This window comes from Lethenteron reissneri, chromosome 29, assembly GCF_015708825.2.
Source record: "Lethenteron reissneri isolate LAM-NWPU_2019-01 chromosome 29, ASM1570882v1, whole genome shotgun sequence".
Lineage (NCBI taxonomy): Eukaryota > Metazoa > Chordata > Hyperoartia > Petromyzontiformes > Petromyzontidae > Lethenteron > Lethenteron reissneri.
In genome coordinates, this window is record NC_083807.1 from 6,490,306 (window position 1) to 6,509,834 (window position 19,529).

Consider the following 19,529-nt stretch of genomic DNA (forward strand, 5'->3'; position numbering starts at 1 on the left):
GTCGTTCGCAAGAACAGGCCATTTTGTGATGGTTACCAGGGTCCAAATTTACCACATTGGAAAATGACCCACAAATTACTAAACCTGCACGACACTGTATATAGAAATAATCGCCACCTACTGGCAGAGTATTTAAAATTACTCTTTCCGGTCTCTCTTGAGTTCTCACTCACTTAAACTAAATGAAACTTTAAAAAAACGTTAAACAATTTCTCGCGTAACAATAAAACATTCTGACAATTAAGGGCATTTGATAACGCCTGTGGTAGGGGGCAGGCCGAACTTGTTAGATGTTAGTTCTTGTAATTTAAATCAATGCATGCCACAAGAATGTATACAGGCTATCATTTAATGGGCGGTACTGCTGCCGTGTAGAAAGACCCAACGATAGTTTAAGTTATGACGGCAAGGCTGAATATTTCTGGAGACTGAAGCACTGGACGGTGTCGAGGTTGAATTCCAAATACGGGTTCAATACCTTGCCTTTCACTGCGTCTTGGTGTATCTTTGGAGCCTGTGAAAGTGTCCCTAGGCCAACGTTAAACGTGCTCCTTATTTAGTTGTGCATCAATTATTGCCTTATCATAACCTCCCTTAGACATTATCTGAATCCTTATGTAAATAAAAACAACAAATTAAGCTAGCAAAATAAAATATATACTGCATTTTACTGCCGAGGCATATATAAGCATGCATGATAGGGTGGCTTCAAGCCTCCACTGAACAAAACACTGAACCGGTAGCTAGCTTCGCATTCACAGATACTGTTTGCATAATGATTTCCCTAAAGGTGCTCCTTGCAGGCCAGGAAACAGCGTATTTATAGCCGTAGATTGTAGAGCACTTTCCAAAAGAGAGGTAGAGAGAGAAAAAAAACATACATTTTAAAATATCACCATCTTATATAACGTAAATATTTTTACGGGAAAACAAAATATTCCCGATGAATTTAAAGAATATGGTCTTAAGCACCTGCAGATATAATACTGGTTAGAACCAGTGCTGATACATTTGTAGTTACGTTATACAGATCACTGCAGCGCTTTTGCGTTGTGTGTGTTGTGGTGATAACTAGCGGGGTACAGTATCATGCACGTGACGGGCCTGGGTGAGGTATAGGGGCACGTGAGGACAAGTCACCCCGGCTCGGGTTAAGCACGTGACAGGATAGGCTAACAGGTGCAAGGGAACTGGAATTGGCCGGATGAGCTGAGGGGAGGGGCGGCTGAGGGAGGAGCAGGGGCAGCGGGGGATAGCGGATATAAGGCAAGCCTCGAGCGAGGTTCGAGGCTGTTCGGTGGATGGAAGAATCCTGCTCGTCGCCTGCGTCCGCGCTCTCCGACATCGTGGGTCAACAGCACGAGGGACTGCTCTGACCAGGTATAGTTATGCCGTCCAAAGTGGGTCAACAGTACGTGGCTGCTTTGACCAGATATATACTTATCCTGTGCGGAGAGGATAGGTGTACGTAGAGTTAGGTGACATAGTCCCATGTGTATCGGTGTAGCGTTGTATGAATTAAAGTTATTGCCTCCAACTAGTGTGTCTGCAAATGATACCACTACATTTGGCATCAGAAGTGTTAAAACCTAAACTTAATTCCAAGCTAGGAAAGTTAATTAGTTACAGTGTCACAGTTACAACTCACTCTTGCCTCATCGGATGATGAAGATCGAGACGAGGTGATCCTGCCGATAGCCCAAGTCCCACAGAGATGCTGCCTGCGGAGCAGAGCACGGCGGAAGTCATGTCTGCCCTACAGCCGCCTGGAGTGGGACGGCAGCCCCGGAGTACGCGCCTCGCCGATCTATTGTCTGCCGTGGCGGCACTGTTAGCAGAAATGGCGATGGACGAGACGGAGGGGGAGATGGCAGCACGGGCAGAGCGGGAAGCCAACCCGCCAGCGACCGCCAAATTCCGAGCGTGGGAAACGCGGGGCCGCTGGCCACGCAGACGGCCGCCATTTTGCAAGCTCGGGAAACGGCCTGCTCGGCCACATTGCGGCAGGATGCCGTGCCGAGCCTGGATGGCTCGTCATCCCCTCGTCATCCTCCACCCCGCCGACTTCCGCTCCTCCCAGCCTGAAGGCGAGTTACGGCGCTCCAAACACCCTGTCTTCACTGTCACCTCAGGCATCCTCATCACAGACAAGTTCGAGTTCATGCACCATGAATATGGGTCGGATCGAAGCGCCGGTGCATATGGGAGTGGGGGGAATAGGATGGCCACGGTGTCCGGGTCAGCGGATAGCCCTGGTGCATAGGTTCGTGGCAGCAGGTTCATCAGCGGTCGTAGGGAAGGAACAGGGGGGAAATTTTAAGCACAAAAGTGCCATTTGTTGCAGAAGTCAGTCCGCTACTTGCGGCACATTGAGAGTGAGGCGGGGATTGTGACGGACCCTGACAAAACTGCTTGTGTGCGCTTGTGGCCTACCCCCAAGTCAGTGGGAGAAGTCTGCAGTTTTGTGGGTTTCACTTCCTATTACCGCCGTTTCGTGCCCAAGTTTGTGATAGTCGTGAAGCCGCTCCACATTCTTACTGTCAAAGGCCAGAGATTTTGATGGCGTGTGGAGGAGGAGGCCGCTTTTGTCGTGTTGCGCGATGCTCTTGTTGATGCGCCTCCCCTTTGATACCCCAATTTCTCTGTGCCGTTTGTGCTTGACAGGGATGCCAGTGACACTGGCATAGGTGCCGTGTTGTCGCAGGTCTGAAACGGAGTCGAGAACGTTGTTGCGTACGGGAGCCGGGTGCTGTCTCCCGCGGAACAACGTTATTGTGTCACACGCCGCGTGCTGCTGGCTATTGTCAACTTCATGCAGCAATATCCATACCTATATGGTAGGCATTTTGTGGCGCACACGGACCATGTGGCATTTCAGTACGTGCTTCAAGTTCATCAACCATCGGGATAACTCTCTCGCTGGTTAGAGGTGCTGCATGATTACTCCTTCACGGTCACCTATAGAAGGGGTTTACGCCGTAGTAATGCGGATGCTTTGTCATGTCTTCCGCCGAAAGACCAGTGCGTGTGTTTAACTGGGGCCGGCCATTGCAAACTGGTCGGTGATGGGGTACCTTGGGGTGGATGAGACGCCTCCAGCGGTGACGATCGCATTTGACAGCACACTCGGACTTGCACTCATGGAGTGGGGGCGCCTCCAAGTGGAGGACGTTTCCATTTTAAAGATGCGGCACCACATTGGCACTACGAGTCACAGGCAATGGCCGGGAAATATGTCCCCAATATCCCTGTGGGATGGTCTGCTCATGCGGTGGGATGCTGAGGTGTGATACCACTGCATCGTTGTGGCGACTGCCCTTCGTGGTAAAGTCGTGAGGGCTGCCCACTTGCGTTGTCTTCTTTGAAGCGTGACTTCTTTTGGCCTGGCATGTCCACAGACGTCCACAATATCCTGCAAGGATGTGTGGAGTGCACGTGACAAAAGCCCCCATTAAGGCCAGCTCGTCCACTCTTGCACTCTAATGAGGTGTCGCGCATGAATGACCTGGTTGCTCTGGACATCCTCGGGTCATTTCCCGTCACACTACGGGGATACAAATTCCTGCTCGTAGGGGTGGAATACTTGTTGCGATAGCCGGTTGCATGGCATTTGCAGGATCAATCGGCTGCATCTATCACTGACACTTTTGTTAATGGATATGTCATAAACAAAGGGGTGCCGGAACGTCTCCTCATGTTGAAGGAGGTGTGTGACCTCTTGCGCATCAAGAAAATCCGAACTTTGCCTTACCACCCCCAAACTGATGGGACAGTGAAACTGGCTGCATAGAACGCTCATGACCATGTTGTGCCAGCAGGTTAATGAGACTCAATTGGATTGGGACTTACACGTTCCGGGCATACTCGCGGCATATCGCATGGTTCCTCACGCCTCTACCGGGTTCTCCCTGTTCTTTTTAATGTACAGGCGAGAATGCGATTCCCCTATGGAAGCCCAGTTGAATGTGAGGGTGGGTGCCAAAAAGACCGCTGTGCCGGAGCTCATGTGCTGCACGCTTGCTCTTTTGGTGGAGGCACGGGAAGCATCCTGTCAGAATGTGTCTAGGCGGCAAGCGGCTAATGAAAAATTGGCGAGGTTTCGTAAATCAGGGAAACAATGGAAGGTTGGGGAGAGGGCTTGGTTGCATTGTTCTCAGTTGCCATTGGGCATGTCCCCCAAGTTGCATAGGCCATGGCAGGGCCGGGTCGAGGTGATAGAGGTGAGGAAATCCCAGTGTGTTCGGATTCAGGTCGCTCGCCAGCGCTAGTATGTCCACCCGTCGCGATTGAAACCCTTCTATCCACCTTGTCACGATGTATCATCTCCACTTCCCCGAGGCCGGGTGGGTGATGTGCCCGACGAGCCCAGGCATGCGGACTCTCAATTGCTGCCTCAGCGGTTGTCTATTCCTCCGCCCCCCAGGGATCCGCCCCGTGACAACCACGGAGCTGCCTGTTACGCTGACGGAGAGCCTGCAAGCAGAGAAGGAGTGGCCGGCATCCGCTTCTTCTCCCCCTCCATCTTCTGTCCTGGAGGGCTGCACCCAGTTGGGCGACATTCAGTCGTCCCCGGGGACCCCGGTGTGGTCATACTGGTCCCGGCCGAGGGTCCGGTGGCGAGAACCCAATCCAAAACTGTGCGATTTCGATGATTGCCCCAGATGCATATTTATTCTAACACCGATGGAATGAGGCCGTATCCACGAGCCAGGCTGCGTTGCCGGGTGAACTGAGTCCTTCCTGGGCTCGTGGGCTATGCGGGCCGGTTGGTGTCATGTCTGTACATATTTCAGAGGGGTTGTTGTCCTTGTCGTTATGGAGGCCGGTTTGTTGGTTGCAATTGACAGGTGGGGCCTGGTTGGATGATTGGGGCACCACCTGGCTGTGTGCGGGTGAGGGGTCAGCCGGGACGGCTGAGTTTTACAAAGGGGGGGGGGGGTGATGTAGTAACGTTATACGGATCACTATGGCGCTTTGCGCTGTGTGTGTTGTGGAGATAACTAGTGGGGTACAGTCCCATGCACGTGACGGGCCGGGGTGAGGTATAGGGGCACGTGAGGACAAGTCACCCCGGCTCGGGTTAAGCACGTGACAGGATAGGCAAACAGGTGCAAGGGAACTGGAATTGGCCAGATGGGCCGAGGGGAGGGGTGGCCGAGGGAGGAGCAGGGGCAGCGGGGGTTAGCGGATATAAGGCAAGCCTCGAGTGAGGTTCGAGGCTGTTCGGTGGATGGAAGAATCCTGCTCGTCACCTGCGTCCGTGCTCTCCAACATCGTGGGTCAACAGCACGAGGGCTGCTCTGACCAGAGATAGTTATATCGTCCAAAGTGGGTCAACAGTACGTGGCTGCTCTGACCAGATATATAGTCATCCTGTGCGGTGAGGATAGGTGGACGTCGCCATCCGAAGCGAGTTAGGTGACATAGTCCCGTGTGTAACGGTGTAGCGTTGTAGGAATAAAAGTTGTTGCCTCCAACTAGTGTGTCTGAAAATGATAACACTACACATTTGTAGTGAGTTCTCAGTGAGTCAGACGACGTAGTTGAGGCACACTCTTAACCAAAAGGCGGTAACAATACTTGAAGGAGTAACGGCCCCTTCACCCGTACTCAATCGGAAATACCACTAGCACTATTCCCTGTCCTATTCCCAGTCCTCCGCTATGAGTGGTAGGGGAGGCTATCTGATCCGGCCCTGGTCAAGCACTGATCCCGGCACCCAGCTAACCAGACCGTGCTCTTACAAGAGCAGCGGTCCTGAAGCTCTTGGGGCCGCGCCACTGGCTTGCCCTGCTCGGCCCTGAGAAGGACAGCGAGCCAGGGGAGTTCCAGGGCCTATTCTGCCGGTCTTCAGTCTTCACTGGTAAGCTTATAACACACTGGCCTCGAGCCCTCTGGCTCCCCGCTTTTTATAGGAATCCTCTCCGAGGGGTGGGGCTATGGGGGATCACAACGCCCCCATGGCCCCCAGGGTTAACCGATGCGGACGTGGATGTAGACACCCGTGTGTGGATGCAGACACCCTTGTGTTTCTGTCTGCCTTTCTCCCCGTAACAACCCCTACACATTGATTTAAAAAAAATGTCGTTTTCATTTACATTGCTCCAAAAAAATTGTATGTTTTTTGTGTGAAATATGACTGTAAGACCATAACTTGCTTCGTAGATGTCATTAGCAAGACAACACGTTCAACGATGTTTATAGTTTTCAGAGACTGTCAGTCACACACCTTGGGCCTTTCTTTTGCCAACTCAGCGAATTTAAACTTTATAAAAGGAAACCAGCCTGCACTTTAAGACGAACAAAGCTGCAATATCCTCTCAGGCAGGCACATTGAGCCAGATCCACCTTGTTTCACATCGTGTGGCTCTTCCACTGTTTAAATATTAAAGCTGACATATTTCCACATAATAGACTTTCATGTATCTGTAAATTCAGTTACTTTATGAATATTACACCAGTCAGCTTTGGGCATTGCTTGTAGTGCACTTGTAAAAAAACAACATCTAGAAAACAATCCAGGTAGGAGTGCATGCAGGACAGAACCAATAGGTGTACCAGTTCATTTTGTAATAAAAGGACTCGAACACTTCTTTCTGTCTTCGTGTCTTTATTCAGGTTCACGTCTTTACCCACACGGCACTCTGTTATAACTCCTGTATTTGTAGCCCCCGGCTATTCACTGCTATTATAGCTTCCTCACCCCTCTGACTCTCTGCTTCATCTACTGTAACCTCCTCCCTGCAGACTCGCTGCTACCCCTATGTGCAGACCCTCTGGCTGTCACTGTATGCAGACCCGCTGCCCACTCTCTCTGTGCAGCCCCGCTGCTGACTGCAGCCTCCTTGCTGCTTCGGGTCGGTCACCGCTGGCCAACGGTGCCGATCCTCGCTTCCCCCGTGTTCGTGGCGATCTCGCCACACCCCGCTTCGCCCTACGTGGCCTTCCTCTGTTCCTGGCTCCCAGTCACTTCCCCTGCTCTTCCGGTTCCCCTCCTTCTATACTCAACCCCTCTCCCCCCACGTGACCTAACTCCTCCCCCCCTGACGGCACCTCAGAAGGGCCGTTTACAACCGCATTACATCACCCTCCCCCCTAAAGAAAATCCAGCCGACCTCGGCTGAATTGCAACCTGAAAAGCAATGCGGGTGTAAAGGGCCAACACGCAAAAAGACACGAAGCATTGAAGAACATTATAACAATAACACAACACAACACAATCTAACGAAACGTGAGGGATTTCGAGCGAGTACGGGTAGCCGGGCCGTCCCGGACGGTCGGCGGCCCACCCGCCGAGCGGGAACGTGGAAGGGTTTTAGGGGCGACGGGCGCAAGTTCTTCCGTCGCCATTGGAGGCCCGCCACTGTCCCACTCGCGTCCAGAAACATCCCGTACTCGCGTCCGCGGAGGGATAGGAAGAGCTGCAGGTCCCGTGGGTTCTGCGGCTCCGGTCGGCGTCCCACAAGCGGAAGGTCCTCCTCCCTGCGCTGTCACGGCCGGCTTGTCTGTGAAGGGTACGACAGGCGCTCTCGCAAGGTCAGCAGACACAGGCAAGGGCGAGTCGGCAGCAACAGACCCCGGCAAGGCAACTTGGGGAGATGACGCATCCGGCCGTGGGGCAATGTATGGCTTCAACCGGGACGTGTGCACGAACCAACGCCGTGCACCAACCTGAACACGCGCCGACTGTGGGTTGGGAACCTCAATGAGGCGGACCGGACCCTGCCAAGGTCGATGTAATTTAGGAGATGTACCTGGCCGCACCTGTGGGCAATGAAGCCAGGCCAGGTCCCCCTTTTTCCAGGGACACTCCCCCTTTGAACGTCGGGCACACCGCTCATTCCTGGCCTGAGCCTTGGCAGTAGCCATGCGGGCATTTTCCCTCGCCTCAGCGACACGCCGAACGTTGTCCTTAATATACTCAGGAAGAGGCTTAACAGGCCCCCTCGCACCGGTTCCCAACTGGTCATGAATCGGCGGCACGTTCTCACGGCCGTACATAAGGAAAAACGGCGAGTATCCAGTAGCCGCGTGCGGCGTCATGCGATACGCCGAAAGCACCCCAGGGATATGCAAATCCCAATCAGATTGGTTTTCCCCGACTGTATGGCACAGCATGGCGGACAGAGTCCGATTCAACCGTTCCACCATACCATCCGTTTGCGGGTGGTAGGGGGACGTCCGTATCTTTTTAGTTCCAAGAGCCGCACACACCTCCCCCAACAATTTAGACGAAAAGTTACGTCCCTGATCCGTAAGGAGCCTCTCCGGAGCCCCTTTGTCCATTACATACCCAAATAGAAAGGCGTCCGTGATAGACGCCGCTGACTGGTCAGGCAAGGGCCAGGCCATCGGCCAGCGAGAGAGGTACTCCACCCCCACCAGTAAATACTTATTCCCTTTAGCTGATGGCAGAAAGGGTCCCAAAATATCTAACGCCACCAACTCATTAACCCGAGATACTTTAATCGATTGTATCGGCGGAACATATGGATGTTTAGGCGGCTTACGGCGGGCACAATCGGGACACGCGCGAACGTGACCGACGACATCCGTCGTCATGCCGTGCCAATAATAGTCTCGTTGCAGCGTCAATAGGGTTTTCTGCACCCCCAGGTGTAAAAGTGTGTGACAGTGCAAAGATCGAATCAACTCATAGCGCAATGACGCAGGCACAACGAGACGCCAGTGTTCCTGTATCCCTTCCCTCCACATCAGTAACCCATCTCGGAGAGCAGTTTCCGAATTACCACCCGCACCGACTTCCTTACCCGCCTTCTCCGTTCGTTTCCGTAACGACACCAAAGAATCGTCCAACATTTGCTCCCGAATCCACACAGACCTTGGAAGACGCAAAATCCCGTCAGCCGGTCCCCCCTCAACCGGTCCCGGTGTAAGCGGAGGTTCGAGAACATCCACTGCCCGCGCGACAGGCTGAGGGGGGGGCTGAGCCGGTCCACACCTATGCGTCCCCGACGCACACGCACAAGGGGATTGTTGTGGCAACCTGGACAGTGCGTCCGCGTTAGCGTGACGCACACCCTTCCGATGGTGAATTTGGAAGGAGAATTCTTGCAACGTGTCCAGCCATCTCGCCAATTGTCCGGATGGCTGGTCCATCTTAAGAGCGTACTGCAAGACCGCATGGTCCGTTCGGACAATAAACGACCGACCGTACAGATACGGTCGAAATTGGCGGAGAAAATACACAATAGCCAAAAGTTCCCTGCGAGTGACGCAGTAACGAGTTTCCGCGGGAGACAAAACCCGACTCCCGTACGCCACCACACGCTCAACACCACCTTTTGACTGGGACAACACCGCCCCAATCCCGGTGTCACTCGCATCAGTATCCAGAATGAAGGGATGTTCAAAATCCGGATAATCCAACGTCGGCGCAGTAGCCAGTAGGTCGCGCAGGCTCCGAAACGCCGCCTCCTCCGGCGGTCCCCACACAAATTTGTGCCCCTTCCCAGTAAGGAGATGCAAAGGCCTGGCGATAGTAGCGAAATTCGGAACAAACCTCCGGTAATATGAGGCGAACCCCAAAAACCGACGCACATCACCCACCGTGGCGGGGGTTGCCCAATCCCGGACACACGCAGTTTTCTCTGGATCCGTGGCCACCCCTTGGATCGACCCCGGTACAGTGGACGAACCTGTAGCGGCCGCGACAACCCGCCGAGCCAACTTACGCCACTGCGTTATCGAGCGACAAGGCGCAGATACTGGCCTCCCATATTTTAGAACATCCGCGTCGCACAACAACGGCGATGAGTGAGGTGTCAGGCCTTGCCGGGTGTCTGGTGCGCACCGACTTGCCTGTGCCGGAGGGTCTTTCTTTGGGACGTCCGCGATCGAGGCCTCCTGCTGGGGCGGCCCCGGAACCCGGGCCCAGCAGTCCCTGGCATAGTGGCCCCGACGGCCGCAGCGGAAACAGTCGACGTCGGGTCGGCGCGCAGCAGGCACCCCGTCCCGACGTGGCCGCGCCGGCGGCGGAGCCCGCGGCCCCGGCTCGCTTCGAGCCGGCCACGGAGTGGAGGCGGCCGACAGCTCCTTTGGGCCGGTCGCATCCGGCACGTACACGGCCTTTGTAGGGTCCCACCCTACGGCCCCCCCATCGACGACAGGACCGCCCGTCCACGCCGTGACTTGTTTCCAGCGGCGGAGATTGAACTGGGCGTCCAAACACTTGGCCGCGGTCCGGGACGTGAGTTTCTCGTGACCGCAAGCCGGCATAGGAATGCCCAGATCCCGGGATAACTCCAACATCTTCCCCAAGATGAGAGGTTCCAGCAGGTCAGGCTCCGTCTCCGGGTAAGCGGCCATCGCGAGTTCCAGCACGGCGCCCCTGTACGCTACAGGCGACTCCTCCGGTGCGCGTTGCCGCTGCACGAAGCGGCGATGGGCGTCATCCGGTGGCTCGTACGCGTCCGCCATTTCGTCGAACACTCCACGCAATGTTTTCTTCTTCGCAGCTTTTATAGAGCGAAAAAAACGAACAGACTCATCGTCAAGGAGAGTCGGAAGCACCTCCAGCGCCTCGGCGTCCGTCCACCTTGCCGTTCGTACCGCCGCCAAAAATCGACAAGCGAACGCACTCCAATCGCCCCCGATGGAGAACTCCTTAACAGTTGTAAGGTGACGACTGCGGCTCCTTGGCCTGCTTCCGTCCGTCAGCGACTCTTCCGGCGGCAAGTTCAGCAAGGCGTCGCAACGCGGTGTCGCCAAGATGGCGGACGATCTTCGTGGCGGCCCCAAGATGGCGGCTTCCCGCCTTCCGTGGTGCGCCACGCCCAAGATGGCGTCTTCACGCCGCGTGGTCGATGGCGGCGCCATCGAAGACGACCCGGGCTCCTGCCGATCCCCACCATCACCTTCCAACGCCGCCCTTGGCGTGACAAGGTCACACAACTCCGTGATGACGGTTTTTAGGGTCGCCAGTTGCTCCGCCATCCGGGTCCATCTTAAATCTTCGTCCTTCAACGCAGATGGGTCGGGCGCAGCGGCAACCTCCTCCACACCCGGGCCCTCACGGATCTCTCCCTCCGCCGAAGTGAAGCCGACCTCAGGAGGAAGATCGTCGTCGTCCGATGATGAAGCCGACGCCGGAGATGGGATATTCTTCTTCCTCAGTTGTTTCGCCATGCCGTTTCACTTCTGACTCCAGTGTAATAAAAGGACTCGAACACTTCTTTCTGTCTTCGTGTCTTTATTCAGGTTCACGTCTTTACCCACACGGCACTCTGTTATAACTCCTGTATTTGTAGCCCCCGGCTATTCACTGCTATTATAGCTTCCTCACCCCTCTGACTCTCTGCTTCATCTACTGTAACCTCCTCCCTGCAGACTCGCTGCTACCCCTATGTGCAGACCCTCTGGCTGTCACTGTATGCAGACCCGCTGCCCACTCTCTCTGTGCAGCCCCGCTGCTGACTGCAGCCTCCTTGCTGCTTCGGGTCGGTCACCGCTGGCCAACGGTGCCGATCCTCGCTTCCCCCGTGTTCGTGGCGATCTCGCCACACCCCGCTTCGCCCTACGTGGCCTTCCTCTGTTCCTGGCTCCCAGTCACTTCCCCTGCTCTTCCGGTTCCCCTCCTTCTATACTCAACCCCTCTCCCCCCACGTGACCTAACTCCTCCCCCCCTGACGGCACCTCAGAAGGGCCGTTTACAACCGCATTACAATTTGTAAGTTCAATTTAAACCTCCATTTAGTAAACAAGTGGAAATATTTTGAGCAACTAATTTACCACTTGGCAGCTTCATAAATATTTTACGAAATATATTATCAACATGTGCACGACTATAGGCCATCAAACAGATATCCGTTCATTCAGTTAAAATTGTGGGAATTTAGATTTGATTTTCTCAGCACCTATTTTGACGAACTCTTGCATGTTAAAAGGCTTTGTTAAACTACTAGTTTCATATATTTTTGCTATCGTAATACATTGCATCACTTTGTTAATCCACTGTTGAATTAAAGGTCTCCACAAGCTGTGTTGGTCATGGGGGTTGTTGCTGTCATATTTCATCGTGCTGGTCAGTTCGGATTGGTGAAGGTGATGTTAGCCTTGGCGAGGAATCAAATTCGCTGTTCGGTACACTAACCATTGTGCCAACGCTCACCCCCACTTAATTTCATCATGACGTAGTGAATAATACATGGAATTTGATAAATATGAACATAAATTTGTACCTCATATAAGCTGAAACAACGATATATATTTTGACTTAAAACATTCGTGACTGCAGGAATTCATATTCTTTGGTTCTTTCGGTAAAGTCACATAAATAGAAAATACATTTTTTAAATAAAAAAACCCACGACGTTTCAATCACAACACAAGAGGTCGTCCGGTCGTCTGCTTGTATTGCGATCAAAACGTCGTGGGTTTTCTGTTTAAATTAAAAAAAAATATTTTCTATCTACGTGACTTTACCGAAAGAACCAAACGATATATATATAAATAACCATTGTGTTTGCAACTAAAGTACCAACAATTTTGTAGAATGTCATGAATCACAGACCCATTATATTCAAGTGCTTCCTCACATGTTCTTACCCAATCCCATATCCTTTTTATAATTAACTACATTAATTTTTTTATTGCATATAAAGTATGACCAATATAGAGAGGCTTATGGTTCCCGCTTATCGTGACAAACTACGGCTATTTTATTTTGACATGGATGTGCATTTTACATACAATTAGAGTCACATTTAATTGTATACATGACCAATTATGGAATAAATGAAGGCCCGTAAAAGATATCAATTGGTCTCATTAAAAACCATTTCGAGGAATTACATGCCTGTGTGCTCACTTGAAAACATTCTTACCATATATTTTTTCAAATAAAATTTAAATGTATACATAAAGTCCCTCCAGCAATGCTTAAAATTGAATGTGACATTGACTTAAAATGCAATGCTATGTTGTAATAGTCGCTTCAAACTTATTGAATACCACAACATTCTTAAACATTGTAATGAAAATGTTCCTTTCAAACATTTTGTAAACAAGAGTAGCGCACCGTTGAGATCTAATTGGATGCAATCATCTAGTTTGGATCGGAACCCTAAACTAATCCCAAACGTATGCGATCCGACTAGTGTCTTGGGGAATCAGAATCCAAATCGCTTCATTAATTTTATTCTGAGAGATTGCGATTTGATTTAAATTCTTGTTTCAATGAATACATTACAGTGGTTGGAGCCATGTGATGTAGGTAGCACGCCATTCCATTAATTCAGCTACCCGAGTTCGATTCCACGTCACACCTAACTTCAGTTTTTTGATATCTGAATCTCGTTACCAAGTCTCAAGACTTTTGCAGGATGGTCCTGCATTGGGATGTTCGACTAACTCCACGAACGAGTGTTTTGACTTATGCAAGGAAACGAGAGCGCTCGTAGAAAACTCGCTAAGCTCTAAATACGTGTGAGTTTTCTCCACACTTACTGGAGTTTAGTTCAAGGGTAAACAAGGACAACAGCACAGAGGGTTTGAGAGTCATCCAACGTATCTATGTAATCCACCAACCTTTGCCTCCAAAGTGCTGGATTAGTGAACTGCACCAAAAATTACCGTATATTCGACTATAACTATCAATTGTGACCTCTGCAGCCATGATAAATTCATTATCATCTTATTCTAATAATTCGTCCGATGAACCAATCAGTTTGTGACCCGATTTCGATCGGGTCATGTTCAGATTCAACCTCGGTCCATCCTATTATTTGTGCAAATTCAGACTTTCGCTGGATAAAAAAAGTCGATCTTTATCAACCAAAGGTGCATTTATAGCGACAAACATTGACGACATTTATTTTGAGAAGCCAGCTGGGTGGCTCGGAGGACTAATGTTTGTGTCGGAGCAATGAGCCAGAAATAATGAGTTCCCAAGTTTGAATCGAAATGGTCACCCATGATTAAAACCTGATTCTCTAGTGTATAGAGCCACTTGTCTCAGGCCACCTGCCAACGGCTGAAGAGATAAAAAAAATATGTCACTTAATTTCACCTAAGCCCATCTCTCCGAGGAATACATTTCCCAAATATATTGAATGTCTGACATAAGGCTAAGCAATCCTTACAGAGTCTGCAGAAGCGTTATCTGGTGTTATACAAGAAATCGCTGTTGAAGACGATCCAGAGGAAATCTAATATCTTTTGGGGCCCATTCCCTGTCACAGTGCAATGAACTGCTGGCTAAAAGAATTCTGGAAGTATGTTTTCTCCGATTGCAATAGCTTTGATCACTCAATTGGATATATTCGCTGATAAAAACATTAATGATTTAGAGAAAATACATGATTTCATTGTGCTTATTTGACTTTGTATAAATTTGGATAATACAAACAGCAATGGATATGCATATGATATAACAAAATGTAATAGATGAGATGTGCAAATATAGTATCAGGGTGTACGAAATAAATTACTTTAATGATCATTAAATATTATGTTGCCTTTTATGGCTGAGTCAGATCCGAGACAGTGGACTGATAGAGCCCCTTAACAACCTGGTCCCTTGCCTGTCAGAATTAAAGCCACAGCTGTCAATACGTTCACACCAGGCTTAGCAATACCTCTTTGTTCTCTAAACTCGGGGTAATTGTCCATTAATGACTGGACCAGGACACTCAAGCTTCTCAAATGAGGCCAATGGAGTGAGAGGACTTCCGTGATTTAATTTTTTCTGCTGTATCACACTTATACAAAGCATATTAGAGGATGTCGACATTAAGAACGGTCACCTATCACAAAGAAATGCAGCCTTCTTGCAAGACATTACCGGTCCGCATTTTTACTCACATGCGCTCGTAGAAACTCAAAAAGCTCCGTGCGTTAAAAAGGTTACAAAGCAACCACAGTGCCCTCGTATGTATCGCAATCGTTTTCACATAGAGCGTGCGTGCTGTTGAGCGTCAAGGGAAATTGTGATTCGTGCCGAGGCTAATTAGAGTTTAGCACTCGAGGAGAACCATCGTTGACAATTCTATTGTGTAAAGGTCAATGAGTATTAGAGATCGACAAGTCATCAAAATGCACACATCTGTAATAAATCAGTCAATGAAGTAATGTCCTTAGTGCAGCAGTCACCGCGGTAACATGAAATGCGAACACTGGCAGAAAACCAATCAGATAAGGGTACCAATAGCAAACTCCGCTTTACTAGAATTAGCTCTTAAGGAAAACAAATAAATGGAAACATTTTGCTGCTAGTAGCATACAGTACTGTCAGAACCAAGTCTGGGCTGTAATAGTGCCTTGAAGTGACCATTATCATGAAACTGTTGACTTTCTCAATGGATAAAACGTACTGTTCTGTAATCTCAGGAAACGTAGAGCGATGCAATAATTTACACATTTTACTTCGCCTTCTTTGGTATGAATATTAAATGCCGCCCCTGATTCATTTTTTTTGCCCAGCTTGCTGATCTTTAACTTTGTGTAATGATTTTGTTATTTTACATCTGACCGGAATATTGGTTTCCAAGATTTAAAAAGGTCAGTCTTCAATGCTTGCTGGGATTATTTAGTTTCTTTGCTGGCTATGCAGCTTAACAGATAAAATGTGCAGAACTCACAATTAGATGTAGTTACCAGAACGTCTCATGCCTGACAGCAAAGACACATCTTTTAAAGTCACGACTGAGAAAACTTTTTACACTAAGCACGCGTTTTTTTTCCAATAGATAAATACAAATCCCACATATTTTTTTTACTCCATATAATTTTGTGATCCATCAGGGACACTTATGTTTTTCAATACTTAAAGCACCTAGAGGAGAGAACGTCTATGCTGAATCCACAACACAACAAGTACGATTTGAACTGCCTATTGTCCTGATACAGTCATTGCACTGAGAAGCAAAAAAGCACAGTTATTGTTAAATAGGGCTCACGTTATGAAACGGTTGGCAGCTAACACGTGACTCCTGTCTGCATGGCACCGCAAGGCTCTCATTCTCTGCCCTCGGAGGTCAGGAATTTGCAGTCGTTGGAGATTTCGAAGTCTCGGCTGAATACCCACCTGTTTAACAAGGCCTCTCTCTCTGTCTCGATCTCTAGCTGGTCTCTTTAATCGTTCTACCCCCGTTGCTTCTCCTCACTCATGCCCCACCTTTAAAGGCACGACGCTATGAGACCCATAGTTTACGGACGCCTTATAAATCTAAATTATTATTATCTTCACTCAAATTACATGAATTGTGCAATGTGTGGACATGATTTGATTCAAAAATCGATTTTTGCTAAACTGATTTGCAGCCTTTGTACTGGTTTGTACTGGCCCTTCTTGTAACTATCTTGCATGTACTGTCTGTAGTCTTGGGACTTTTCTTGCCAGCATCACAATATAATAATGTTTTTCCCTTTCTGGATGTTCACCTTTTGGCGTTCTGTGGTCTAACACAGTTTTAGACTCGACCCTAAAGAAGGCTGTCTCTGGTGTAGACCAATCAGTTTCAAAGACAATGCATATATAACCAGAGTATGTTTTTGTTTGCATGTTCACCACAAGTATGTGTGGTTAATGCAGACATGATTCCTTGCAAAAGTTTTCTGCTTGGTGTTTTAAAATTTTAACACGTGTTTTATTGCCAGAAATGGTAAAACCTATTATATGTCTGTAGTCTGTTTATGTCAGTTTAACACGTAGGCTTTTCGCGACCAATATCCTTTCTAGAAGGTTTTTTTGGGTTAAATCGCATAGATATAAATGTACTCTTTGGTTTTTTCGGTAAAGTCACGTAGGTAAAAAAAGGAAAATACATTAAATCACGACATTTCGGAGGCAACACAAGCTTCCATCTTCAGGTGGAACCGTCACAGCAAAATTGCTGTATGGACCTTTGCAGTCACGAAAACTTCAAATCTAGATATAAATGTGTCGTTAAACCCGTCACCACCCGACATAGCCAATTAGTAAGGTTTGTAACGTAAACAAAACATGCCAATTAGTTACTCGTTCAGCCCACCGGTGTATTGGAGAGTAAACCCACAACATTAACTATTCGAATCTTGATTTGAAGCTTTCGTGACTGCAGGAATCCATAGTCTCTGGTTCTTTCGGTAAAGTCACGTAGATAGAAACAATTATAAAAGAAACACGACGTTTCGGTCGCAACACAAGCGTCCATCATCAGGTGAGAAAATGTTCTGCTGTTGTGGCTTTATATAGGCACGGGAGGCGGGGGGAGGGGAGAGTTTTGTAGAGTCGTGGCTGTAGCTTGAGCACGTACACCAGGCTCTCAGGAGGAATGGATATTCTGACCGCACAATCTGCAAACTGCATCCCCAACCATGGGTAGAGAACCATTTGAGGACCCAATCAAAACCATCACCTTGCCATACATAGCAGGGGTTACCAAAAGGATTTACAAAATCTTGAACAAACACAAGATCCAAGTTCGGTTCAATACAGTACACAAAATCCGTGATTTGATCCCATCGGTGAAGGATCATATTCCGGACACGCAATGTCTTAGTGTCTATAAGCTGAATTGTGTCTGCGGCAGCAGTTACATTGGTGAAACGAAGCGACATGTCTCAGACCGGGTTCGAGAACATAAAGCGGATTTGAAACATGGTAGAACCAACACCTCGGCGGTGGCGGATCATTGTTTCAATGCTGTGGGCACACGTGACATTGTTTTCTCCGAGACCAAGGTGCTCTGCAAACCCTCGGGCTACCATCAGAGATTTGTTCATGAAGCCATCTAGATATACAAACACAGACAAAACTTTAATCGAGAAGATGGATTCAGATTGAGCAATCATTGGAAGGACGTGATAAACCACATCAACGTTTAACTGCTGTGATTTTCACTCACCCACCCGTGCCGTTTTAGTTTTTTTGGGTTACTAATTCAAGCTCATTGACATGCTAATTTTTCCAGCCCCACTCGTCCCTGCATGCCACAAACCCTCCCCCCTATCCCGTGAACTCCTGCAGCCACGACTCTATAAAACTCTCCCCTCCCTTCCCTCCCCCTCCCGTGCCTATATAAAGACACAACAGCAGATAATTTTCTCACCTGATGACGGACGCTTGTGTTGCGACCGAAACGCGTTTCTTTTATTATTATTTTCTTCTATCTACGTGACTTTACCAAAAGCACCAGAGAGTATTAAAAATTAGAGTACTATGTTTCGCCTGTAATTACAACCAGCCTCATCAGGTGACAGCCAGAATTGTGACTGTCGCCTGATGTTGTGGGTTCACTCTCCATACACTGGTGTGCGGAACTAATAACGATGTGGCATGCTTTGTTTTATTTGTACCGTTCTTTATTGTTGCTCTCATTTGTTCTGCCTATACTGTTTGTTTTGACCACTGACCTAAATAAAGAATACAAGCATGATGGAACTTAAACTTGTGAGTATTTGGAACCAGAGTTCATGATTCTGTACTTGCAAAGATTATGGGCTCTGCACCAAACCATTTGGTGCTGCTTGCATGACACGTCTCAACATGTTTGGACTGTAAATGAAGATTTCAATAAACTTTTATTGTTTATTTTTACAGATATCCATTGATTTTCAGAGATCTATTATGAAGACTACATTTTCTTTTAGGTCTAATTACACTAACTCCACAGGAACAGTTTGTTCAATGAGGCATGCCTTTATATTTAATAGCATATATTTATTATACTGCACTGATACAATCCAAACGATGTTAGGATTGCGATGCATTAATTGCAATATACAGTATGCACAGATAGCTATGGAAGTGAACAGGAGTAACTTCAACGTGTGTTTTGTTAAATATATAACAGGTTTTTCTCGCTCAGTGGCATAGTAGCTACATTTTCAGCTCAGGGGGTGTGGCAATCGGTTAAATGGGGCCCCAATATTTGATTTGTCTCGCACGGTCGCACCACTCATCGCCACTGGATTCGGACCTCACTCCGGGATCTGCTCATTTGAAGCACTTAAATGACAAACGTGAATTCTTTGGTTCACTCGCAACACGGATGTTGGCGTCTGGTGAATGTGCCCGCCCCCCGTTTGAACGAAGTGTGCCACCTTGTTATTCCTTATACCCCCCCCCCCCCCCATTCGGCCATACCCAGAGGAATGGTTCTGCTGGTCTATCTGGTTACACAGTATGATGAGAGGAACATGGAAATTACATACCTGCCAACCCCTTTTCAGTGCCTACCTTATTATAGACCAATTGAGACCTTAATGGTCACCCCGTGTCCTTATACATCTTCACGTTCATCATACAAAGTCCCATCACAAGGGAGAAACACAAAGAGACAAACCATTTTTTTTAATGGCTGTACGCGGTATGGACCTGAAAACTAAATTTCCCTGTACAAGAATACGGGTAAACCCGATGGGTTAACAGGCATGCACGTCCGACCACGTAACCGCATGTGAGTGAATTCAACCCGTATAGAGCGAATTTTGGGTAAAAATCGGTGAGCTGCATGTGAAAGGGAACGGTGGTGACCATTGTTTAATTTCTCACGTAATATGTCCCATGGGCCCCCAAATCCCCTTGC